General features: G+C 41.5%; 1 long non-coding RNA gene across 1 annotated transcript; it reads left to right on the top strand.

Moving 5' to 3' along the window:
* Positions 1 to 3,168: 3,168 nt before the first annotated feature.
* Positions 3,169 to 5,386, top strand: LOC136014525 (uncharacterized). Its single transcript, XR_010612757.1, has 3 exons — positions 3,169 to 3,248; positions 3,834 to 4,050; positions 5,244 to 5,386. It is a non-coding gene; the product is annotated as an uncharacterized LOC136014525 (long non-coding RNA).
* The last annotated feature ends 2,099 nt before the right edge of the window (positions 5,387 to 7,485 follow it).

Here is a 7,485-nt window from a genome sequence, read left to right as displayed (position 1 = left end):
TTAGAAACTGGCAAATAACCCAAATAGCCCTCAGACAAGATCCTGCTCTTGCAAAAATAATATTCAGTCACGTGGAATTTTTGGTAACTTCATCTATTTTTAGGGATTAGCTTTGAGTTATCATGAGCAGGAGAAACAACTGATTTTTTTAACATAGGGAGAGTGGCCATGACAGAATTTGCACTCGGATGGTTTGACATATACCCCTTCTCTATTGTTGCAAAGGAGCTTATCATGAGATTATTAACAAGTAGCAAACACCCGCTTTATCCCATTGACTTCAAATTTGTGATCTTTGCTCTCCTATCGTATTGAAGCAACACTGCTGAGATCAGAGAAGTGGGGTTATTCCGAAACATTAGGTATAAAAGACATCATGTGTTATATATCACATATCAATCCTTATTACTGTTGATTTTATTTTTCTTCTCATTCCTCTTTCTGTCATTTTTTCAGTTCCTCAAAATTTAGGGAAACAGAGCACAGCTCATGACGATTTTAGCAGCGACTTCACCATTTTAACTTGTTTTCTCTCATTAGCCTCTGTCACTATCTACTTGCTGGTCAATGACACCAGCTTCGGACTGACCTTTGAAAGCTCCAGCTACGAGTTCAGCATTCAAGAGAATGAACCTGCAGGGACTGCTGTTGGCTCAGTGAAGGCTGTGACTGGCAGCATAGCTGTCCAAGTGGCGTACTCCCTGAAATCTCACAGCGACAAGTTCTCTGTTGGTGACCAAGGAGACATTGTGGCTCTGGCCATGTTAGATCGAGAAGAAAGGGACCTATACAGCATCATTGTAGAAGCTGTTGATTCTGTGGTGCCACCCAATACAGCTGTTGCTTTGGTACAGTATATTGCATTTTAAAAAGGAATACAAAATATTAAGTATATATATATATTTAAAATCAAGCAATATCCAGACAAGTATCATCTGTCATTCAAGCACGATAATTTTGAGAGCCTTTTATTCAATTTCCCTTTTTTCTCCAAGGAGATGCTACCATCTTGCAATAATTTAAACCGCACAAATTGCACTATTTCCTGAAAGTGCCTCTGTGAACAACCCATAACCAGAGAAACTGATCAACACTAAAACTGATTCTGTGCATAGTTCTGTCAAACGCATGAGGTAGATGAGCCCAAACCCCCCAGGTTATTAATCCTGCTCATGTCTTAAGATGTTATCTAACACAGAGACAACATGTGAGATAACATGTTAGAGTGCATGTTATCTCACTTGTAGCAGTTAAGAATAATAAAAATGCTAAGATGCTGAAGTTGTAAAAATGGTTAAAAATGCTGCAGTTTTTACATATCCCTTTGGTTTTTTGGGTGCGTGAGTTTGGTTGGTTGGGGTTTTTTCCTCTATTGGCTTCTATGGGGCAAAATTAATCAAAAATGCCCTTTCAATTCTGTTTCTGCATTCCAAATATGTCTCTTTTTCTTTTTCTTCTTTCTTTTTTACAAAACACACAGGTGACTGTGAGAGTTAATGATGTCAATGACAATCCTCCAGTTTTCTCAACACTGATTCAAACTAAACTGTCAGTTCCTGAGAATGCAGCTAGTCTAGATTTGGGTCTATTTTCTGCTACTGATCTGGATATAGGAGTAAATGCACTCATAAGCTACTCTCTGCAAGACGATTTTGCTGGAACGTTCCATATTGACAGCTCTACTGGCAAGCTGACGACGGAAAAATCCTTAGACAGAGAGATGGTGGACAGCTATGAGCTGAAAATAATAGTAAGTAGACAAATTTGATGCTTTCTCAACATAAAAAGTAGAAAATACTGAATCATCACAAGAACCATCTGCCATGGGGGGTTGTGAGTGCTCCATCCCTGGCAGTGTTCAAGGCCAGGTTGGATGAAGCCTTGGGTGGGATGGTTTAGTGTGAGGTGTCCCTGTCCATGGCAGGGGGGTTGGAACTGGATGATCTTGAGGTCCTTTCCAACCCTAACTATTCTATGATTCTAACTATTCTAAAACCACTTAATCTCAGTGAATTCCATTAGAATCCATTAGTGAATTTCAACTTTATTATGTTTTGCACCCAGAGCTTTGTTTTCTGCTGTGTAAATTGCTGTTAGTCAATAATGACCTCTGAACATCAGATCTTAAAGGTCACGGTCACATAATAGCTTACTGTGAAATCTGCAAAGTGTTCCCGAGTCCATTTTAGACCATGCAGTTGCCATACTGCTGTAGTGCTTTTACTGCTTTGCCATTCCATATTGTTTGTCCTTTTCCCTTATTTTTTACCATTTTTCAAATTATATAGACTTAGGTATTTGTAAAACACTTGGAATACAGATTTCCAAATTAAAAAGTAGAAGCATAAAGTTTCATCCAACATTCATGTAGGTATCTATTTATTCTGATTTACTTGATTCTTACTACTATTAATCAGATAAATTATTGGGCATACAAAGAAGTGTTCCAGCACTGGCCATCATGTACAAATGTATTTTAAGGAGCTCTTTACTGCTAACAAGCAATTTAACAGGTCAAGGAGCTTGTGGAATGTGATCAGGGCAGCAAAGAAGACACTGATCGATTTTTAGTATGATTCCTAAAAGTTTTAGAATCAATAAAAGTGGACAGTTTTTAAGACTAATTGAAAATAGTGTATGTGTATCTATAGATCAGACCTTTCCTGTGGTAGATGTTCGTGCCATGTAAAACTGACCTTGAATCTGCCATCTACTCTTCACAGCTTGCTTTGTAGACACTTTAATCCCTCAGAATGTGAGGGATTTTCTTATTCTTTTAAATGCCCCATCACAGGTATGTACCTGTTTGCTATAGTTTCGTGTTCATTAGTGCTACATCTAATCACATGACACATCTGATCCCGATCCAGGCTTGCACCTTGATTAGTTGTTCATTAAATGAGGCAGAGCATGTGATATGATGAGGATAGCAGCCGCAGGAGGATATGCAACACTTAACCTGGAGCTAGAGCAATGTCATGGGGTGACAACTGGTCCAGCAGAAAGTATTCTGAGACAAAGCTTCACATTTTTTGGCCCAAAATTGAACTGGTAAAATGGGTTTTTTATCAACGTAGTGCTGCATTTAATGACAAATTGTTTCTACACAGGCCACTGATTCTGGCAAACCGCCCCAATCTGCAAGCTTAGTTCTAAGCATCACCGTGGAAGATGAGAATGACAACCCACCAGTGTTCCCTCAGAGGTCATACTCTGTGACTGTGAAAGAGAATGAGCCTCCACATGTGGTATGTGGTATTGAGGAATAAGCAGGCTGTTCTGTGGTTGTTTTCTATATGTACACTTGGAAGTGGCAGTAATCCAATGGTGAACATATTTCTTTTACTTTGTGGAGCCTGCACAATCACACAGCATATTCAATTTATATGACAGCGGAGTGCCTATTTTACTGACTTTTCCTAAAGCAGCTTTTCCCTCCTGTCCCCAGCAGTGATGCCACATTGCATGGATCTAGCATTTCAGAGCAATGTGTTTTAAAGACTCTGTAGGTGCTGCGCATATATCCAACATCCCCTGTGTTCTTCCTTCTCTTCTCCCAGTGTATCCATTTCTGGCTCCACATCCGCCTTGCAGATGTGAACTAATGATTTACAGCAATCAAGAAGTACCACCTAGGAATCTGTAACATCTGTTATCTGCCCTGCTTTATGATATGTCAATATTCTAGCAATACAATTAATGGCCATATGAGCAATGTTACCAGTAAACACTACGTAGTTAAATACCAGTATTGTGTGTGTGTTGCCACTTCTTTGATCTCCTCTGAACCTGATGGCTTTGGTGTTTGTTTTGTTGTTGTTTTTCTCATTCAGATTCTGAGCGCAGCAGCCACAGATGCAGATATAGGGTACAATGCCATTATTCATTATGCTATAATTGGAGAGACCTCTTCATTTCTTGTTGGAGAACTTTCTGGAAACATTACAACTCTTCAACCTCTGGACTATGAAAGTCGTTCCGAGTATGCATTTCTTCTGAGAGCTTTCAATCCTGGAGAGCCCAGCCTCCAGGACACAGCAAACATTACAGGTAGCCCCAGTTTACCACATAAGATTTACCCTTGTTTCCCTCAGGGAATATTTCACCATTATGAGGCATAAGGATAGCCTTCAGTAGTAACACAGTCTGCTCGAGTAAATCATCAGAAATGATGATGTGACCTTTTCACTGCAGCCAGATGAAGTTTTCCTCAGAAAATGTTTGGCTTGTGTGAAAAATCTTCATTTTTGACAAGCTGACATTACTTTCTTCAGTGTATTCACAATGTTTTCTCTGGCATTTTTGCAGTACCTATTGACATTTTGATTGAAAAGGTTCCCAAAACCATAATTCAGTATTTTTCTGCTTGTTTACAGAAAGCCTGCTAAAAACATGCTGACCATGATTTTTAGTGGTTAAAATAACAGTACTTGATTATTGGTGTTTTTTCCTTAAATCAATCCTATTTATCTATCTGTCTATCTATCTATCTATCTATCTATCTATCTATCTATCTATCTATCTATCTCTCTATCTATCATTGGTGTTTTTTCCTTAAATCTGTCTGTCTATCTATCTATCTATCTATCTATCTATCTATCTATCTATCTATCCATCCATCCATCCATCCATCCATCCATCTATCTATCTGTATCTTTCCAACACAACATAAAAGATTTCTGTGAAGTTGGTATCCTAGTTTTTTGCCAGCCTTACTTTTGATCAGTACCACTGGAAGTATTGACTTATTTATTACTTCCAGTGCTGTGTTATTTACGTTACTGTACAGCCACTTCACTAATTGTGGACCCTTATTGTGCCAGGCCACGTACAAATATAACATTAAGCAATCTTGTCTCACAGGGTTTGCAATCTGAGCCAAAGACTAGATACCAGATGAATATGGACACAGAAGGGAGCCCAGTGAAAACAATAAGATGGTATTATTTATGACAGATAGTAGTGACAACAATAAGATGTCACTGCTATCTGTCATAAATAATACCAACATGCCAGCTAGAAGTTTCCCTATTGTAGAGAAACTATTGCTTCAACAGTAATAGATTAATCCACAAAGGCAAGTGTTTTGAAGTACAGAAAACAAGATTTCCATCTGGTTTAAACTGGTAAAGCTCCAAGTCAACCCAGAGGAGCTGTGCTGGTTTATATTTACTGAAGAAATGGCTTGTAACCATTTAGGTGCAATTCCTGTTTACACTCAGACATGGACCTTCTTTTATTAGTTACCGTGGAAGATGTTAATGAAGAAGGACCCGTATTTGACAAGCCCTCATACCACCAGATCCTTCTAGACAATTCTACAGCTGGCACACTGGTAGTAGATATCAATGCAAGAGATGAAAACAAGGATTATGATGAAGGCATTTTCTACAGCATTTCAGGTATGTTAGAAAAAATCTCATGCTGTTTATTAGTGGGGTGCTTGCATGATGCTAAACTGAGCTGCATGACACAAGAGTGAGAAGTAATGGTAGTAAATTGAAATGGCAGGTTCTGACTGAAAATAAGGGGAAAACAAGTCCTCTGTGAGGATGACTGCGTACTGGAACAGGTAGCCCAGAGAGGCTGTCCTTGGAGGTTTTCAGCTCCTGATGGATCAAGGCCTTGAGCTTTCTATTCTGAATTCATTCATGACTCTGCTTTGTGGCAAAAATTGGATTAGAGGCCTCATAAGGGTTTTTAAGCCCAAATGATTCTGAGATGCAGACACAGAATAAAGAGAGGCCACGTATCTTGCTCCAAATCACATGTACAGATTATGATGGATGGACCACTCGGTGGATAAAGAACTGGCTGGACGGCCGCACACAAAGAGTTGTGGTCAATGGCTCGATGTCCGGCTGGAGACCAGTAACGAGTGGTGTCCCTCAGGGATCGGTGTTGGGACCAGTCTTGTTTAACATCTTCGTTGCTGACATGGACAGTGGGATTGAGTGCGCCCTCAGCAAGTTTGCCGATGACACCAAGATGTGTGGTCCGGTTGATACGCTGGAGGGAAGGGATGCCATCCAGAGGGACCTTGACACGCTTGTGAGGTGGGCTGATGCCAACCTCATGAAGTTCAACCACGACAAGTGCAGGGTCCTACACCTGGGTCGGAGCAATCCCAGGCACAGCTACAGACTGGGCAAAGAAGAGATTCAGAGCGGCCCTGCAGAGAAGGACTTGGGGGTGCTGGTCGATGAGAAAATGAACATGAGCCGGCTGCAGTGTGCGCTCACAGCCCAGAAACCAACCGTATCCTGGGCTGCATCAAAAGGAGCGTGACCAGCAGGTCGAAGGAGGTGATCCTGCCCCTCTGCTCTGCTCTTGTGAGACCTCCCCTGGAGCATTGTGTGCAGTTCTGGTGTCCTCAACATAAAAAGGACATGGAACTGCTGGAACAAGTCCAGAGGAGGCCACGAGGATGATCAGGGGACTGGAGCACCTCCCGTATGAAGACAGGCTGAGGAAGTTGGGGCTGTCCAGCCTGGAGAAGAGAAGGCTGCGTGGAGACCTCAGAGCAGCTTCCAGTGTCTGAAGGGGGCCTATAGGGATGGTGGGGAGGGACTCTTCGTCAGGGACTGTAGTGACAGGACAAGGGGTAACGGGTTAAAACTGAAACAGGGGAAGTTTAGATTGGATATAAGGAGGAAATTCTTTCCTGTTAGGGTGGTGAGGCACTGGAATGGGTTGCCCAGGGAGGTTGTGAGTGCTCCATGCCTGGCAGTGTTCAAGTCCAGGTTGGACAGAGCCCTGTGTGGGATGGTTTAGTGTGAGGTGTCCCTGCCCATGGCAGGGGGGCTGGAACTGGATGATCTTGAGGTCCTTTCCAACCCTAACTATTCTATGATTCTATGATTTCAACCCATGTCTCTGAAATCCCGCACATATAATTCAGTCTCTTGTCTCTGCTGGCTCTGTTAAACATCTCCAGCACTTGCTTTTCTTTTTTCAGGTGGAAACTCAGAAGGCCTCTTCAGTCTTTCCAGTACCACAGGAGAACTCAGGTTAACAAGAGACCTATCCAAACTGAGTGCTCCTGTGTATTACTCCTTGATAGTCACTGCTACAGATTCAGGTCTGCCACCTCTTTCAACTTCCGTAAAGGTACTGAAATGTTACTTGTGCAGTTTATTCCCCAGGTTGTTTTATTCTAAACTGAGTGTAACTACACCAGCAAATGGGCATGAGTGAGGCAAAACTATGCCAAATGGGAATCGGAATGTCAGAGTCCCACTTCTGTGTCGGGAAGAGGATACAGGATGATTACAAAGTTATGGCACTACATAATGGTCATTCCATTTCAGAAAAGAAAATCAGGAGTTCTAGACTCTGTGAGGGAAGAAGATGAGAGGAGTGCAGACTTCTGTGCAAGGTCAAAGAATGTAAGGGGATGTAAGGGAAGTATGTGAGAGAATAAACAGGAGACAGCAAATAAGGTGTTCCTGTTTATTTGACTCTACTAGAAGGGAAAAATATCTA

This window comes from Lathamus discolor, chromosome 5 (genome assembly GCF_037157495.1).
Source record: "Lathamus discolor isolate bLatDis1 chromosome 5, bLatDis1.hap1, whole genome shotgun sequence".
NCBI classification, from domain to species: Eukaryota; Metazoa; Chordata; class Aves; order Psittaciformes; family Psittacidae; genus Lathamus; species Lathamus discolor.
Note: the sequence above shows the minus strand (reverse complement) of the source record. Positions and strands in the feature narration are given on the sequence as shown.